This window comes from Pseudochaenichthys georgianus, chromosome 13, assembly GCF_902827115.2.
Source record: "Pseudochaenichthys georgianus chromosome 13, fPseGeo1.2, whole genome shotgun sequence".
NCBI lineage: Eukaryota > Metazoa > Chordata > Actinopteri > Perciformes > Channichthyidae > Pseudochaenichthys > Pseudochaenichthys georgianus.
Genome location: NC_047515.1, coordinates 41,154,923 through 41,174,323, shown reverse-complemented (window position 1 = coordinate 41,174,323; position 19,401 = coordinate 41,154,923). Strand labels below are relative to the sequence as shown.

The window sequence follows — 19,401 nt, the reverse complement described above, 5'->3', positions numbered from 1 at the left end:
CACCAACACCATGTTCCCATTTGTTTTCATGTCACACAGAACGATTTTAAAAGCAATGTATTTCTATTGGTAGTGTGTTTCGTGCCTGCAGCAAAGAATAACACGTTAGAAGGAAAAACAAAACAAAAAAGTACAGATGTCAGTATTCTGAGCCCAATTTCTTTTCCTCACGGACGGCAAAAAAAGTCCGACCTTATAGAATTTAAAATAAAAGGGATAGGGTTAGGCTTAGGGTAAGATATTGAATAAGAACATGTTTTTATGAACCCCACAGCTTCCGGTCTTCCACGACCCGACCGGACAAAAAGACGTGGTGCAGGGCAGGCACGAAACACACCAATAGAAATACCGTACTTTTCGGACTATAAGCCGCGACTTTTTTCCCCATTTTTTTTGTACAGCTAACGGCCACTAGGGGACCTCCTAAATCTATGGATTTTACAGGTGAAATTAACCACCTTTAACTCTACGGGCTCTATGACCGGTCCGCGCCCGCCACCTTTAAGCGGCGGGCTCCAGCAGGAAAAGCTGGAGGCCGGAAAAGAGTGAGACAGGTAGCCCGCCAAAGTAAAAGTGGAACCGAGAGACAGAACGAGAGCAAGACAGACGGACAATTTAGCTGCTGCGGCTCATATGCAGGTGCGCTTTCTAGTCCGTAAAGTACGGTAGATTACTTTTAAAATCGTTCTGTGTGACGCGATGAAAAGGGGAAAATCGTGTTGGTGAACACGAATCAATAGATTACATTCATTTTCGTGACTATAGCACGAAAGGCCGTGAGACTGGGTTGATCCACGAGTAGCAATAAGCTTGACTCCAACACAAATACGTCTCTTTACTTAAAACAAAGTACAAACACAACACATGTGTTCAACGGCTGGTTTAAATAAATGATATAATAATACTAATAACAAAGAATTACAATGTTCAAATATATATATATGTAAACACATAATATCGAATTATACATTTTAACATATGGTTCCTACAGCGCCCTTTAGTTGAGGGTTGCTTTCAGTGAAACACTTTCGTGGAGCTCATTGTTTTGGTTGAGCAAGTTCTCCACAGCAGCAGCAGCTGTTTCAATCTGCTGAAACAATCCAAATGCTCAGCACCAAACAGACACTATCAGCAACTTGCTGTGAAACATATTGTGAGAGTTAGCAGTTAGAAACAGATATTAGATTGACTTGTGTCTGGTGGAAATAAACACAACTTTAAAGTAGTGCTAACATTACTCTGGATGTGAGTATTCAAACATTAGCTTTAGTTTGCCTATCAGACTGTTAGCTCGTTGTTTCGTTGAGCTGGTAGCGAGTTCTCCACAGCAGCACGCAGCAGCTGTTTCATGCAGAAAAAGCTTTGCTAAAGCAATTGCAATCCAAATGCTCAGCACAAAACACAAATTAGCAACTTGCTGGTGAACAGATTGCGTCAGTTAGCAGCTAAGAGACTGATGGCCCCCAGGAGTTGTTGGAAAAAATACATGGAGCGAAAAAAAGGGCTGAATATTGGACAGCTGGATGTGAGAGTATTCAAACATTAGCTTCAGACTGTTAGCTTAACTGACTGTTAGCGAGTTCTCCACAGCGGCAGGCAGAAGGCTCCGATGAAGCAATTGCACTCTAAATGCAGATCACCAAACAGACAGAACTACCGTACTTTTCGGACTATAAGCCGCGACTTTTTCCCCCATTTTTTTTGTACAGCTAACGGCCACTAGGGGACCTCCTAAATCTATGGATTTTACAGGTAACAGTCCACCACCTTTAACTCTACGGGCTCTAGGACCGGTCCGCGCCCGCCACCTTTAAGCGGCGGGCTCCAGCAGGAAAGGCTGGAGGCCGGAAAAGAGTGAGACAGGTAGCGCGCCAAAGTAAAAGCGGAACCGAGAGACAGAACGAGAGCAAGACAGACGGACAATTTAGCTGCTGCGGCTTATATGCAGGTGCGCTTTCTAGTCCGAAAAGTACGGTAGCTACTTGCTGTTGAACACAGTGTGGAGTTAGCAGCTTCAGAGCCAGACATCTCCCTCAGTAGGTGTTGGAAAACAAAATAGAGCATTCAAAGTGGTGGATATTGGATTCACATTTGTCCGTTAGACGTAAACACAACTTTAAATGAACGCTAAAGCCGCTCTGTGTCTTTGGAAAGGTGTGCAGAGGGTATGTTTCATTAGCCAAAAGCACATGATGTTAAGAGTAATATTTAAGGAAGGAAACATGATATTTATACTGCTCTCTATGTACTTGTTCAATCGATGTATGGATTGTTTTTATTCTTTCCAAACTACTTTGAACTGCAGTTGAAACTGAGTTTTTCACTGTGGCATGTGCTTGGTGTTGAACCCTGCGTCAACACCAATGAGGACTGACACCATGACAATAGCAAACACAAGCTAGCGTCTAATACAGGGGTGGGGAACCTCCGGCCCCCGGGCCGTATACGGCCCGCGAGACAATTTGATACGGCCCTCGAGGTAACACACGCAAAAAAGAAAAAAAATTAAGAAATCTAGACCGTAAAATATGTAACAAGCGAGTACCTGTTTTTCCTGGCCAAGGTCAGGGTCCTTGAACACAACACGAGCCAAACGTGTCATCACGTGGTATATGTCTCGTCTGACAGGGGTTTCGAGCTGCCGGAGGACAGAGCACCAGAACGCCGCTCCGGGCCGGGACTTCACAATTGTCAGTAGCCATAAGGAGCCGTACACATGCCGCAGTTTCTGCGTGGCTGTGTCTTTGGTTGAAAGCCCAGTGGCGATCTGTTCATCTGTCATACTGATCATACAGTCAATGACTTTGTTGTTATTAGCATCTGGTTAGCTAGCTATGCTAACGAATATAAGAAGCTTTTTCTACTACCAGTAAGGTAAAGGCACATCTTTATATGATCATTATACTGTAGCTATAAAAAAATAAGAGAATACAGTAAACGGGTATAAAATACTATATGACAGTAAAACAAAGTTGTTATTAATAAACAAGAATACAGTTTGAAAGGAGAGTGATTTGTAAAATATCCATAAAGAAAAAGAAAATCTGCTTCCAGTTCTGTTTCATATGGGTGTTGAGAGATGTGTCCATCGATCTCCTAATGTTGCTCTCAAAGTGCACCAGATGCTTTTAACTTCAATATTTAAAAAAAAATCTTCCCGGGGGAGCATGCCCCCCGGACCCCCCTAGAGGAGGTTAGGTCCCCCCCCCACTTAAATCATGTTCACATGGATAGGAAACTAATTTGCACACATCTTGTGTCCATATCTTTCTGTTTTGGTGGTCATGCCACACCCTGCACGTGCATGCATGCGCGAATCATGGTAAAATATCTGGATTAAGAGGTTGCTTTTTCTTTGCACAGCATGAAAGAAAGGCCAAATGAATGGGCTGTGATTTTTAAGCAGAGGTCAATAATTTGTACGGCCCTCGGAGGATGTTGAAAAAATTGAAATGGCCCTTGAGGGGAAAAAGGTTCCCCACCCCTGGTCTAATACATCCTGAGTACAGGACTGTCCCAGGAACAGAGTCTGCTCAGAGCCTTCGAGCTTCAAAGCGGGCGGGATGGGGAAGAATCCAGCACGGTCCATTGGAAGCATGACTGAAAGACACTGGGATACCCACGGAAACCGAAAGTGAAAAAACACTTGAAAGCGGAAGAACCGATAACGACCATTAAAGCAAATTGGTTAAAAGAGATGGGCATTAAGAAATGAGCTCAAGAGAGAATTGGTGACCTTGACTCTGAGTAAAAGGCATGAGCCTCGGAAAGAGACTTTGACAGAGAGAGACAAAGCGGAGGCGAGGGCGAGGGGGGGGGGGGGGGGGGGGTAACAGGGTCCAAAAGAAACGTATTACATGCCCTGCGAATATAAATGTGATTCATCTGGAATCCTTTAAGCCCCGAGTGAATGCAGAATCTGCCCATTATGGAACTTCATCATACCCCCCCCCCCCCCCCCCCACACTCTCCTCATCCCTCTTTCTTTCCTTGTGTCTTCCTCTGGCTCAAAGCTAATCTCGTCCCCCCAGCTGCGGTCTCTATTTCTCCAGCAGAAAGAGCCCCAGCGCCTCCTGAGAGCTATGCCGCTGTCTGCTCTTCTTCCTGCGCCGCGTTACACACAAAGGAGGCCTAAACCTCCCGTTCGCCCGGCTTATCTCCCTCCTAATTGGCTGCGAGCGGCGGCGGCAGGTTCTGCTCCTGCCTCGGCGGTGAGATCGTTGGACGAGACTGGAGAGCTGCTGGGATTTAAATGCCACGCTGATTAGGTTCTTGGTGGAGGCGCTGGGACCCTGAATGGAGAAGCAGTCTTGTTGAAGGTGGAGGTCTCTGTTAACAGGACGGGGTCTCGGGCACAGGAGAGAGGAGAGGAGAGAGGAGGCACTGAGAGTGACTCGACATGTCGGAGAGGCCGGTGGAGACAGAACAGAAGGATTACTGCTGCTGAGGAGGGGCTCCTGCTGGGGGGTGGGGCTGTATCAAACCGGTGGTACATTACGTTGCATTACTTCATTGTTAACATGATTCCACTTTTTCATTATTTGTATTTCAATGACACTGGTCCTCTAACAAAATCATTCCCCAATTGGGGATTAATAAAGTATCTATCTATCAACCTAGATAGATAGATAGATAGATAGATAGAGGGATAGATAGATAGAGGGATAGATAGATAGACAGATAGATAGGTAGATAGATAGATAGACAGATAGATAGATAGACAGATAGATAGATAGATAGATAGATAGAGGGATAGATAGATAGATAGATAGATAGGTAGATAGATAGGTAGATAGATAGATAGAGGGATAGATAGATAGAGGGATAGATAGATAGACAGATAGATAGGTAGATAGATAGATAGATAGATAGGTAAGTAGGTAGGTAGGTAGGTAGGTAGGTAGGTAGGTAGGTAGGTAGATAGATAGATAGATAGATAGATAGGTAAGTAGGTAGGTAGGTAGATAGATAGATAGGTATGTAGGTAGGTAGGTAGGTAGGTAGGTAGGTAGGTAGGTAGGTAGGTAGGTAGGTAGGTAGGTAGGTAGGTAGGTAGGTAGGTAGGTAGGTAGGTAGGTAGGTAGGTAGGTAGGTAGGTAGGTAGGTAGGTAGGTAGGTAGGTAGATAGATAGATAGATAGATAGGTATGTAGGTAGGTAGGTAGGTAGGTAGGTAGATGGATAGATAGGTATGTAGGTAGATAGATAGATAGATAGATTGGTAAGTAGGTAGGTAGGTAGGTAGGTAGGTAGGTAGGTAGGTAGGTAGGTAGGTAGGTAGGTAGGTAGGTAGGTAGGTAGGTAGGTAGATAGATAGATAGATAGATAGGTAGGTAGATAGATAGGTAGGTAGGTAGATGGATAGATAGATAGGTAAGTAGGTAGGTAGGTAGGTAGGTAGGTAGGTAGGTAGGTGGGTAGGTAGGTAGGTAGGTAGGTAGGTAGATAGATAGATAGATAGATAGGTAAGTAGGTAGGTAGGTAGGTAGGTAGGTAGGTAGGTAGGTAGGTGGGTAGGTGGGTAGGTAGGTAGGTAGGTAGATAGATAGATAGGTAGATAGATAGGTGGATATGTAGATAGTTAGATAGATAGATAGGTAAGTAGGTAGGTAGGTAGGTAGGTAGGTAGGTAGGTAGGTAGGTAGGTAGGTAGGTAGGTGGGTAGGTAGGTAGGTAGGTAGGTAGGTAGGTAGATAGATAGATAGGTAGATAGATAGGTGGATATGTAGATAGTTAGATAGATAGATAGGTAAGTAGGTAGGTAGGTAGGTAGGTAGGTAGGTAGGTAGGCTAGGTAGGTAGGTAGGTAGGTAGGTAGGTAGATAGATAGATAGATAGGTAGGTAGGTATGTAGGTAGGTAGATAGGTAGGTAGGTAGATGGATAGATAGGTATGTAGGTAGATAGATAGTTAGATAGATAGATGATAGATAGATAGATATGTAGATGGATATAGTCTTCATAACCTTTACTCTCACTAAAAGACCGAACTTGGCAGTGTGAGAGCAACACTTTTGTTTCTTGAGTTCACGATGCAGATGAGCCAGATGAAAGAAGTGCTGCAGATTCCCAGCAGGCGTTACGCAAGGTTCTGCTTTCCTGTTCAGGTTTGTTGTGAGAGCAAGACAGGTGGCACCGCTGAGCATGAATGAGTGAACAGATTATCAATATGAAAAACTGATGAAAGATTTAGTGGAGACAGATTTCCACCTGCATGGAGGCAGCTATCTGCCACTGTGGGACCTTCTGCTGAACATGTTCGGTTCCTGTTCCGGTTTCTGGAGCTTTTCTGAGAATCGCTCATCCAAAAACTCATGATTAAAAGTGAACGGGGTCCACTCTCAATACACAACCCAGTAGGCTACTGGTGTTAAGTATAAGTACATTTACTAAAGTACTACATTTTGAGGGACATTTTATGCTACTTCATACTTCTACTCCCCTACAGTTCACGGTGTACTTTTCCTCCACTACATGTATTTAATACCTTTAGTTACAGATGTGGATGAATGATGTGAAATATAACCAAGTGTTGAATCAGACTTTAGTTCCACCTGGAGTAAATCCACAAGCTACCCTGCAGTCTACAAAGTACTTCAGACTAGCTGCACCTCCACCAGCTACCCTGCAGTCTACAAAGTACTTCAGACTAGCTGCACCTCCACCAGCTACCCTGCAGTCTACAAAGTACTTCAGACTAGCTGCACCTTCACCAGCTTTGAGAACACTTTCATGATCAATCATTATCAAACATATATATATATATTATTCTGAAATGGACCAATCTGCACAACGACTACTTTTACTGTCTTTCACTATATTTTGATGAGAATACTTTTCTACTTTCACTTGAGGAACATTTTGAATGCAGGACTTTTACTGTAACAGAGTATTCCTACACTCTGGTGCTTATACTTTTACTAAGTACAATATCTGAGTACTTCTACTTTTACTCAAGGACAAGATCTGAGTACTTCTACTTTTACTCAAGTACAAGACCTGAGTACTTCTACTTTTACTCAAGTACAAGATCTGAGTACTTCTACTTTTACTCAAGTACAAGATCTGAGTACTTCTACTTTTACTAAGTACAAGATCTGAGTACTTCTACTTTTACTCAAGTACAAGATCTAAGTACTTCTACTTTTACTCAAGTACAAGACCTGAGTACTTCTACTTTTACTCAAGTACAAGATCTGAGTACTTCTACTTTTACTAAGTACAAGATCTGAGTACTACTACTTTTACTCAAGTACAAGATCTAAGTACTTCTACTTTTACTCAAGTACAATATCTGAATATTTCTAGTTTTACTCAAGTACAAAATCTGAGTACTTCTACTTTTACTCAAGTATAAGATCTGAGTACTTCTACTTTTACTCAAGTATAAGATCTGAGTACTTCTACTTTCACTCAAGTACAAGATCTGAGTACTTCTACTTTTACTCAAGTACAAGATCAGAGTACTTCTACTTTTACTCAAGTACAAGATCTGAGTACTTCTACTTTTACTCAAGTACAAGACCTGAGTACTTCTACTTTTACTCAAGTACAAGATCTGAGTACTTCTACTTTTACTAAGTACAAGATCTGAGTACTTCTACTTTTACTCAAGTACAAGATCTAAGTACTTCTACTTTTACTCAAGTACAAGACCTGAGTACTTCTACTTTTACTCAAGTACAAGATCTGAGTACTTCTACTTTTACTCAAGTACAAGATCTGAGTACTTCTACTTTTACTAAGTACAAGATCTGAGTACTACTACTTTTACTCAAGTACAAGATCTAAGTACTTCTACTTTTACTCAAGTACAAGACCTGAGTACTTCTACTTTTACTCAAGTACAAGATCTGAGTATTTCTACTTTTACTCAAGTACAATATCTGAATATTTCTAGTTTTACTCAAGTACAAAATCTGAGTACTTCTACTTTTACTCAAGTATAATATCTGAGTACTTCTACTTTTACTCAAGTATAAGATCTGAGTACTTCTACTTTCACTCAAGTACAAGATCTGAGTACTTCTACTTTTACTCAAGTACAAGATCAGAGTACTTCTACTTTTACTCAAGTACAAGATCTGAGTACTTCTACTTTTACTCAAGTACAAGACCTGAGTACTTCTACTTTTACTCAAGTACAACATCTGAGTACTTCTCCCACCTCTGCAAATGTAATGAGTAAATAGCAGTGGAGTAGAAGGAAGCATCGCATGGAAATAAGTAAAGTACCCCAATACAGTACAGCACCTGAGTAAGTGTGCTTCACAGCATTACACCACTGGTTACCGTGGGACCGTGTCTGTCTGGTTTTCTGCCCTCAGCTTGCTTCCTCCTAAAGAAAGCTGAATCACCAGAAGCAGAAAAGTACACGCTAAATGGAACACGGTACGGGCTCTGCTCCGTGACGGACAGGCCTACCTGTGTGCTGCGCAGCGGCGTCTGCCCTGGTGACGGTGCTGATGACGTGGAGGTCCTGGAACAGAGCGACTCCTTCCGGTTCCTGGAGGTCAGAGGTCGGCAGATTCAGTCTCTCCAGGCCGGTGATGGTGATCCGGGGCTCAGAGGGCTGCAGCACCATCACCACCGCATCGATGTCCAGGATGCTGATGCAAGTGTCTTCACCAAAACACCTAGAGAGGGGCAGGGAGGAGATTGGTTTAATAATAATAACTTTGATTTATATCGCGCCTTTCAAGGGACCCAAGGTCGCTTTACAAGTAGTAGGGCAACAAACAAACATAACAAAACAAAGGTCAGACAGAACAACAGATCGATTAGGGGCCGAAAGCTTTGGCAGACAGATGGGACTTGAGGGTCCTTTGAAGGCGTCCAGTGTGGGGATGTTGCGAATCTCCGCAGGGAGAGCGTTCCAGAGGGGGGGGGCTGCCACGCTGAAGGCTCTGCCCCCGAAGGTTCTCAGTTTGGTGCGGGGGGTGGTGAGCAGGCCAGAGTCTGAAGACCGCAGGTTCCGGGGTGGGGCATGCGGGTGAAGGATGTCCGATAGGTACTGGGGGGCAAGGGCATGGAGGGACTTGTAGGTCAGGAGGAGGACTTTGTAGGATATGCGGGACTTGACCGGCAACCAGTGGAGGTGGATGAGGGTGGGAGTGATGTGCTGCCACGGCTTTGTGTGCGTGAGGACCCGAGCTGCACAGTTTTGGACATACTGGAGCCTGTCCGGGGTTTTGTTGGGAACCCCGAACAGGACGCCATTGCAGTAGTCCAAGCGGGTTTGACACACAGTGAGGTTTTGATGCAGGTCAGAAGTCGTCTGGGCTTCATTTAGTTGAAAAGAACAAGGCTTCAAAGTTACATACAACCTTTTTAACGCCTTATTTTAGTGAGCTCCTGCTTCCTCTTTGAACAGAGTCATTTCATTGTTCAATTAAAACACGTAAGAGAGACGTCAAACCCATTTAGCCAGGATTTGCTGATATTCAAAATAGCTCTTGATCAAAACTTCCTGTAAAAAACTATTTTAGTTTTTTTACATTTAGCTATTTTGTTGAGAATTAACAAAGAAGCAATTGTCTTTACACCGAGCTAAGCTGAATGATATATATCGTATCAAGCGTGTCAGCCTTTGCTTCCCACGCTCTGTAAGAAAGGGTTTTTTTCTTTTAACCTTTACGTTTTACAAACCATTCAATGAGTGAGTGTTTCAATTTGTTTACAGGCAGAAAGGATATTGGTTTGTGGCACTTCTACGCCGCCTGGACGAGCATCAAAGCCACTGCAAAGCCACTGCCAAGCCTCTCTTAAACTCCTACTTGACATACCGTTTAATACGTGAGGTTTTGACGATGTTTAGGTCAGAAGTCGCCTGGGCTTCATTTAGTTGAAAAGAACGAGGTTTTCGATGGCCTGAGTTACATATAACCTTTTCAACGCCATATTGTCGTCAGGTCCTGCTTCCTCTTTGAACATCGAATTGTTCAATTAAAACCAGTTTAAAGGCTTCATTCTGAAAATAGTTCCAGGTGGTGACTTCGCACAAAACCACACATAGTTGTTTTTACATTTAGCTCTTTGTAGAGAATAAACAAAGAAGCGGATTTCCCCCGATACTAGTCATGACACCCTAAGCTGATCTCATGGTGGAGATGGCTTGATATATCGTATCAGGCGTGTCATCCCACGCTCTTTAAGAAAGGGTGTTTCCCAAAATGATTCCTTTTAGTTTGACAAACAATTCAATGAGTGAATTGGTTTATAGGCACATGACTGTACGTTCTTTCACGAGTAGCACGACTTTGATAACACATTACATGTTGCGTTTTACCCTCCAGGAAAAACGTGATTCTGCGATGGCATAATTTACCGCATAATTAGCAAAAGGCCGCATATTTATCAAAAGGCCGCCTAATCCCCGCATTTTTCCACTTAAAGTTGAGCAAAAAAAAAGTTAACTCGTCTTGATGTGAAGTGATGATGATGACGTCATCAGCTCGCGCTTCACAGAAGGTAAACGACACCGTAGAGTGAACGTGTGGAACGAGAGAGAAAACACCAAGATGAACAACTCGAATCCATCTCATTTACCGACGGACATTTCTGCTAAAGACCGGGAAGCAGTTCCCCGATGTCTGGGGGGAAACTATGTGCAACTGTGTGTTGGAGCATAAGAGAACATCGACGGTGACGACCCACTTCGATTCGCTCAAACATTCGAAAATGCTTTCTGCTGCTGCGGACAAGAAATCCAAACAAGTCACGTTCACCGAGGCATCGACCTCCAACACCCTTTGGAGGGCTACAAGAAACGAGGTGAGAAGCCTACGAGACTGAAGCTGGCCAGATAGGGAACGAGTAAATGAAAACAGAAGGAGGCGGAGAAGTGTGTGTGTGTGTGTGTGTGTGTGTGTGTGTGTGTGTGTGTGTGTGTGTGTACAATAGATAAACATTGAATGCGTTTACTTGGATAGGAAAGGGTTTATCGTTAGTGGCAGGTTGTGTGTGAGAGAGAATAAATAAGACAGCCCAATATTTATTTTTTTAAAATTATTTTTCAAAACATTCCGCATATTTCACCGCATAATCAATCACATAACAACCCTGCATGTTTAATCGCATAATCAAGGATTTTAGCCCGCGTCTGTCTGGAGGGTCTTTTATATATATATATATAAGCAAATACATTTCAAAACATGTTTTCTCTGGTGACTAATGTCCCCGAAGCCCTTCACAATACCATGACATTGACCCAAAGCTTCCACACACACTTCCACAAATAAGTTCCCCTTTGTGAGTGTACGCCGGGTCACTGAGTGCATCTCTGTATTTCCATCCTGATTTCACTTAGCGTGGCTAAACCCTGTGGAGTGGAGGTCTTATATAAGCGGCATCAAGAACACGGCACACTTGGGGACGTTTTACAAAACAGCTCCGTCTCCAAGTAACAGGTATTCAGCCTCAGAATGTAAACTGTACAGCAACGTGAGCTCTTTGCTGCATTCACAGCTGATAAAGCCAGACCGCAGGGTGCGCAGGTATCCGGGGGTACAGCTCCGACGGTTTCTAGGCAGCAGACAAAGACCTGCAGCAGAGTTCCCGCTGCGCTTCCACACGTGCACCCCACTGTGTGCTAACATGTGCTTAAATGCACTACACACACACACACACACACACACACACACACACACACACACACACACACACACACACACACACACACACACACACACACACCACACACACACACACACACACACACACACACACACACACACACACACACACACACACACACACACACACACACACACACACACACACACACACACACACACACACACACACACACACACAGCATAAATACTGCAGATTATACATCAATCAAATGGAAAAGGAGAGATGTTAAGATGAGGAAAACACAGAGGAGAGAAGGGAGGGAGGGAGGGTGGGGGGGGGGGGGAGTGGGAGGTTGTGTACGCTGTGAAAGCTGAACAAACAAGCCGATTTCTCTTTTTACATTTCATCGAAGGCCTTTCAAGCGCACGAACATCTGTCAGCGGGAGGGACATCAATGCGTTCTCTGTAACCGGCTACAGCGATGAGATCATAACAAGCTTATTTCCTGCGTTGGAGACCCGGGCTTTACGGTCTCAGCTGTTCTGCCTCCTGTTTGTTGTCACCTGCAGTCTCTCTCCTGCCACGCATAAATCCACATGATGATTAACCATATGTTTTCCCGTCTCTAGCTGCGGAGTTTCATGTGCGTGCTTTTCTATGAATAGAAGTAGAAAAACTGGAAGGATATGGCGGTAAATTGGAGTAGGTTTGGCTCAAAGCATGCCAACAGTGGATTTGCATACTGGATGTGTATGTTTCTGTAGAGTATTTGCTTAGCATGGCTTATACACATCCTCTCATCCATGTACAAGATCACCGTTGTACTAGCCAGAGGCATTTTTAAGCATGTAAGCATTTTAACTTTAAGGCGGTCAACGAGAGGCAAACAGCTGGAGGGGCTCCAATGTATCGGGGGTGAAATTATCTTTTGCCTTTTTATTGTTTATTTGAACTTATCCATCCATCTTCTCCCGCTTATCCGTGGTCGGGTCTCGGGGGTATCAGTTCCAGCAGAGAGCCCCAAACGTCCCTTTCCCTGGCGACCGCTCCAACTTATTATGTCTATAAACATGTTTTTATTGTATTTTTTATTTGATATGTTATGTATTTCATTCTAACATGGAGCAACTGTAGCAAACCCAATTTCCCTATTCTGACTGATTGAGTACATTTGACTCTCTTTGGGGTGTTCCCTTTCCTAGAGTGTTATATAGGTTTTAGTGCATGGTCTGCAAAGGACTTCCTGAACCTAATGACATCACTATGTAACTCTTACACTTCTGTTAGCAAGCGCTCCAACACATTGTACGTGATAGGCTAAGGGGCGAGACATCTCTGAGCAGTTGACCAATCACAACAGAGCCGGCCGGCTAACCAATCAGAGCAGACTGGGCTCTGGTTTCAGACAGAGGGTGAAAAGAGGTGCTGCAGCACAGGCAGTATGAGAACAATAAAGAGCTTTTTGAACATTAAGCATGGAGACATGTAGAGACACAAACTCCTTTACATTAGGGTATGTATTATCTTACCATCATCTGATTGGTTCGGAGGTACCACCATCAACCAAAGTTCCTGGTATTGTTTCACTTTAAAAGCCGGAAGACATGGTATGTGAAAGTCCTAGAGGCAGTGTTGAAGGCATATCGTGGCATTTCACAATCAAATGTCGGAACATTTGCAGAATCATAATCAAGCGTACATATATAACGACTTTCGTTTTGTCATTTTGCTATTTAGCCCAAACTCAATCGTGACAAGTTCTTAAAAGACCCGATTAGTTCTGCATTCAAGCAGCTTACTTACTGGCTTTATCGTGTGTGATTAAACACCAAATCCACATTCAGTTTGGAAACTAAATAAAAGGAGAGCCCCTGAAACGTGGCCTGACCGCCGGACGGATGGAACTTGTGTCTGTAATCCTCCGCAGTCGGCTGTCTGAGGCCACAGTTTGAGACAAAACATGTTTCAGGGCATCGTGTAATCTCTCCTGATTCTTCCCTGTGATCACAGCCGGTGGTGTGTGTGTGTGTGTGTGTGTGTGTGTGTGTGTGTGTGTGTGTGTGTGCACTGCTCAGGCACTAAGCCATTGTTGAGAGCACTGGGAGATACAAACCCAGTGATGCAGGGAGAGGGCTGCTGTGCTGGAAAACACACACACACACACACACACACACACACACACACACACACACACACACACACACACACACACACACACACACACACACACACACAACACACACACACACACACACACAACACACACACACACACACACACACACACACACACACACACACACACACACACACACACACACACACACACACACACACACACACAACCCTGGAGCCAATCCAACTTAATTATAAAGAAATATGACGAGGGAGCCTAAAAGGCGGAGACCGGCTTCGGTTACTTCTCTTTTCTTCATGCCTGCAGTCGTTGCAGTTATTAGTCGTCAGTAAGCAACACATTTAATCGCATTTGGAGGAATTAATTAACATCTGTGTTTATTTGGGAGAAGTGATACGGTCTGAGGGGTGGGGGTGGGGGGGGGGGGGTGTGTTCCAAACTTGCTGACGTGTTATGGTACGAGGCCATGTTTCAGGCTCTCTGTGAAATTAACTCTGGGAGAGAGGGTATTTTCTGCTGGTGTGTGTTCTGGAAGGAGCACTAAAACAGCTAATTGGAAGTTAAATCACCCGTGTATTAACGAGACTCCACACACAGATCTGCCGCTGCAAGTAAATAGAAGTTGCACACACACACACACACACACACACACACACACACACACACACACACACACACACACACACACACACACACAACACACACACACACACACACACACACACACACACACACACACACACACAAGGAGTAAAGGATGTGTGTACTTTTTCCATCTCTGAGCTTGTGCCATAGTAGACACGTATTCCTCCACACACACACACACACACACACACACACACACACACACACACACACAACACACACACACACACACACACACACACACACACACACACACACACACACACACACACACACACACACACACACACACACACACCACACACACACACACACACACCCACACCACACACACACACACACACACACGTTTTTTGTATGTAATAAAGGGGTTACTCATAGGTCTTTTTTTCCTGAGCAAAGATTGCGTTTTCATAGAAAATAATAACGGAAAATATCTGTATTTTTTTGTGTGTTGATAATCACACATATTTCTGTATGATTTATATCTTTCATCTTTCGGTGAAGCAAAGAAATAGTGTGTATACAAACCCTAGTGAATTCCTCTCATCAAATCTAATCATTTTTTAATCACTGATATTTTCTCCTGTGCTCAAACACCAGGAATTGCATTTATTTTTCAGTAGAAGCTATGCTGTTTATATCTTCATTCATATATATATATATATATATATATATATATGCAGTATGTCCCATGTTGCAACACCATTTTGTCATATGTTTTACAATGTAAGAGCAAGAAAAGCATATATAGAAAAGGTTGCTAACGGTTACTCGGTTCCATTCAATGCCCCTTTTAGCTGATACAACTTTACAACAACTGGGTCTAGCTCACATAAAAGGGGACCTATGATGCTAACTTTCAGGTGTCATGTACTTAGTGTCTCTCCTGGGACATGTCTCCATGCTTTAATGTTCAAAAAGCTCTTTATTTTTCTCATACTGCCCGTGGTGCAGGACCTCTTTTCACCCTCTGTCTGGAACCAGAGCCCAGTCTGCTCTGATTGGTTAGCCGGCCGGCTCTGTAGTGATTACATTGTATTAACTTACACCTGTGCTTTTCCTGACTTGTCAACAATGTAATTTTTATGAAGCTATATTCCAGCTTTATATCTTCTAGGTCTTTAATGAGAAGTTAATTAACAGTAAGAAAGAATTAAGAGGCTAGATTTTATTTTTTGTAGTCACACGTTGCATCAGAAAAAAATTGTTAACACTTCTGCAACTTCACATCGATTAAACTGGATGCAATGTAGTGTCTCTTTTTGGAGAGTTTATTTCCTTATCGTGTTCATACTCTCCATCAGGAGGGAGGTTTGTCCTCAAGAAGAAGTATCACAGGTTTCACACCGTCTGAAGGTAAGATTAGCAGCGTTTGGTTAATTATTTTCTCGATGCCCGCAGTCATTTGCAGTTACAACGCATCAGCAAGAACCAAGGTTAATGGCATTGGCAGGAAATACATCTCTGAGCATTCGGTGTTATGGCAGGATGTCTCAAGCTCTCCGTGTTACTAACTTATCGAGGAGATTTTCTTTCACTGGTGTCGATTTGAGTATAACGATAAACTGGAGGCTAAAATAAACATCACCATGAGGCTGTACACATATGTTTTGAATGGCGCCCACATTTGCCACGCATACTTTATCTGCAAGCTATTCTTAACCCTGTTTCCATCCCACGCACACACACACGCACACACACACACACACACACACACACACACAACACACACACACGCACGCACGCAGCTTGAGCAACTAGCAGACCAGTCAGCAGTCTGTGTGTTAAACTTAATATAAACAACTCAAGTTTAGACGTCAATGGCATAATGTAATCCTTAATAATCGGCGTGCTTCCAGCTCCGGCGATTTTGCTTCATCACCATTAGCCTATGCAACACACACACACACACACACACACACACACACACACACACACACCCCCGTGCGTCGAACCCAGCAGGGGGGCGGAGCTTGTTTCCCGCGGCTGCGCTGCAGGGGTCTACATGTATTTAAAACAATCATGAATTTTAATGGTAACTCTCAAGAGAGGCTGTTACACCAGCCAGACTCTCTCCACCCCCCCCCCCCCCCCCCCCCCTCGTTCTCTCTCTTTTTATACATCTCCGTCTTTCTCCTCCGGCAAAATCCATGCGGTATATTTAACACAAAATCTAAAACTGGCCCCCGGTGGCAACAGCAAACTGAAACTTCTATATTAAAGGCAAAGGAAAGTAACAGCTACGGCGAGATCGAACGGTTTACTTCTGATACATAAGATGTTATAAAAGAGAAAAGACACAGCTGTGGTCGAACACCAATGGGTTAACAACGTATTGATGTTGTTTATCAGAAAGAGAAATCTAAAATACACTCTTGCTTTTGCCAAACGATAAAAAACTAAAAACTAACTCTAACAATGTATTTGTTGTTGTTGTTGTTGTTGTTGTTGTTTGAGGGCTCCGTTTCCGCGGTTCCGTTACGGCCTCGTGTGAACGAACCGTCCATACGATAGAGAACTGTAGCGCATGCAACCCGTTTCGTCTCCGTGTGGACGGGGCCTAAGGAAATACAGTTTTTCTGTGTCCTGATTACAGAGTCCCGTTATCTGTAATCCCTTACTCCCAAGGCATTTTGATTTTGTAAGAGACACGGAGAGAGGTGTTTAAGTAGGAAATTAAGTATCAGTCGGGGTGTGATATCTATTGTGTTAACACTTAGTGTGGAGGTGGGGTAACACTCCTCACATCTGTGTGAGGAGACGCAGAGGAATCAGCAGGACAGGCACACATGAAACTCAGCGCAAATTCAACCAGGAAGACCGTGTTTATATCTGTCATTCACATATTTCCTTCTGACTACGCTCACCCCTCCAATCAGCAATCGTTCACACCGCAGAACCTTTCCCACAAAGGTTCATGAGAACTCTTTAGTTCTCATGAACTAAGTACAGATCGCGTTCACACCGGAATAAATCCCTGGGGGTGGATTAGGAATGAAGCCGCTGACGTCACTTCTTCTTCTGCTTTGGGTTTACTGGCAGGCCGCAAACCACTTCACGGCGTATACTGCCGCCCGGAGTCCCCGGCCGGAAGTCCCCGGAGTGGGGAAGGCTTCAGTAGAAGCTGCTGGGACTCCCAGCAGCTTCTACTGAAGCCTTCCGAGGTAAATCGCCAGAACGCCGACCACCTCCTCATCTCCACCGCCTCCCATGTTTTATTTTGTGTTGCCATAAGTTAGTCTCTCTGCGTTTCTGCGCTGGGCTAATGCTAATGCTAATGCTAATAATGCTAATGCGAGGATAATAAAATGGCGGCTTCACAACACTTTTTGGGAGTGTTACGGGGCGTGGTTTGCAATCCGCCCAGCCAATCAGACACATGAACCTTCTCTCTAGCAGGGACGGAAAGGGGGTGAAAAGGTTCTCTATGAACTCATTTAGTTCCGGCTCTTTTTGGTGTGAACGCGACATTTCGGAACTAAAGTGGGAAAAAGTACTGTGTGAACTCGCCAAATCAGGGGCGTTCACTCCCCAGCTAAACCAACAAACCATCTCTATTCCCACAAGCCAATCATAGAACATTGTCAAACCTTTCAAATCTACTCTCTCCCCAACGACCTCCATCAATCCCTTCATGCCTTCACCACCACCAGTGTCTAGACCCCAGGGGGGGTTTCATCTGCTCGGTATCCCCCTCCCGGATGATACTCCCACACAAACAGCATTACATTCATCGGTGTGTTCCAGGCAGTACGTATTGTTACATCAAAGCATCTCCTGATTGAAGCGTAGGGAAAGAAGGAGTCCGTCAGTACGTACTGGACGGTGGTGGAGATGTGCAGACGCCGGCATGCCTGGCGTGGGAAACTGACGAGAGTTTATGTAGGCGACTTTCCTCACGGCGGTGTTCATGTTTTCCAGGTCCTCTCCCTCCATCACCAAGATAGACTGAGCCGGGTTGAAGTGGAACTGGTGGACGAAGAGGAAAACAGATGTTAGACGGATATATAACTGGCTGAGACTTTTATAACTGCTCAGTTTCTCGTGATGCTTTATCCTCGGTGAGTCAGTAAAGCTTCCGTCTGTTATGTTGACCGCGTGGCCACAATGTGACGCAGCTTTAACAATAGAATAATAATAACATGTATTAGTTGAGCACCGTTCAAAGTTCTTTCACATACAATGAAACCATGAATCCACACAGACAATACAATCAGCAAACAACGCAGAGAGTAAAACAAGTAGAACGTAATAAAGAAAAACAATAAAATCACTTAAAACCGATTCTAAAAAAGTGGGTTGACAGTCAGAACATGTCACGGTAAAGTACATCGTTAATGGTTCACTGATTGCCACCGTGTGATTGCAATGGATACGCTGTCCAAAGCAGTGGTGACTTTTATTTAACCTACGCTCTAGTCAGCCATTGACTTCCATTCATTTCTTTCACAGCAGTACGACCCTGAGCAGTGGCGACCCGTGTCTATCACAACTGGACCTTCTGTAGACACACACCCCCCCGATGCAAAATGTATTATCTCTTGGATTTACACACAGCATCTATTGCACGTCTGTCCGTCCTGGGAGAGGGATCCCTCCTCTGCTGCTCTCCCTGAGGTTTCTCCCATGTTCCCTTTAAACTGTGGGGTTTCTCTGGAAGTGTTTCCTTGTACGATGTGAGGGTCTAAGGACAGAGGGTCTGAGGACAGAGGGTCTAAGGACAGAGGGTCTAAGGATAGAGGGTCTAAGGACAGAGGGTCTGAGGACAGAGGGTCTGAGGACAGAGGGTCTGAGAACAGAGGGTCTGAGGACAGAGGGTCTGAGGATAGAGGGTCTGAGGATAGAGGGTCTGAGGACAGAGAGGTCTAAGGACAGAGGGTCTGAGACAGAGGGTATAAGGATAGAGGGTCTGAGGACAGAGGGTCTGAGGACAGAGGGTTGGACAGAGGGTCTGAGGACAGAGGGTCTGAGGACAGAGGGTCTGAGGACAGAGGGTCGAGGACAGAGGGTCTAGGACAGAGGGTCTGAGGACAGAGGGTCGG

At 44.3% G+C, this 19,401-nt stretch overlaps 1 pseudogene; it reads right to left on the bottom strand.

Annotated features, from left to right (window-relative positions):
- LOC117457063 (calsyntenin-2-like) overlaps nucleotides 1-19,401 on the bottom strand; it is a 373,610-nt pseudogene that overhangs the window by 19,476 nt on the left and 334,733 nt on the right.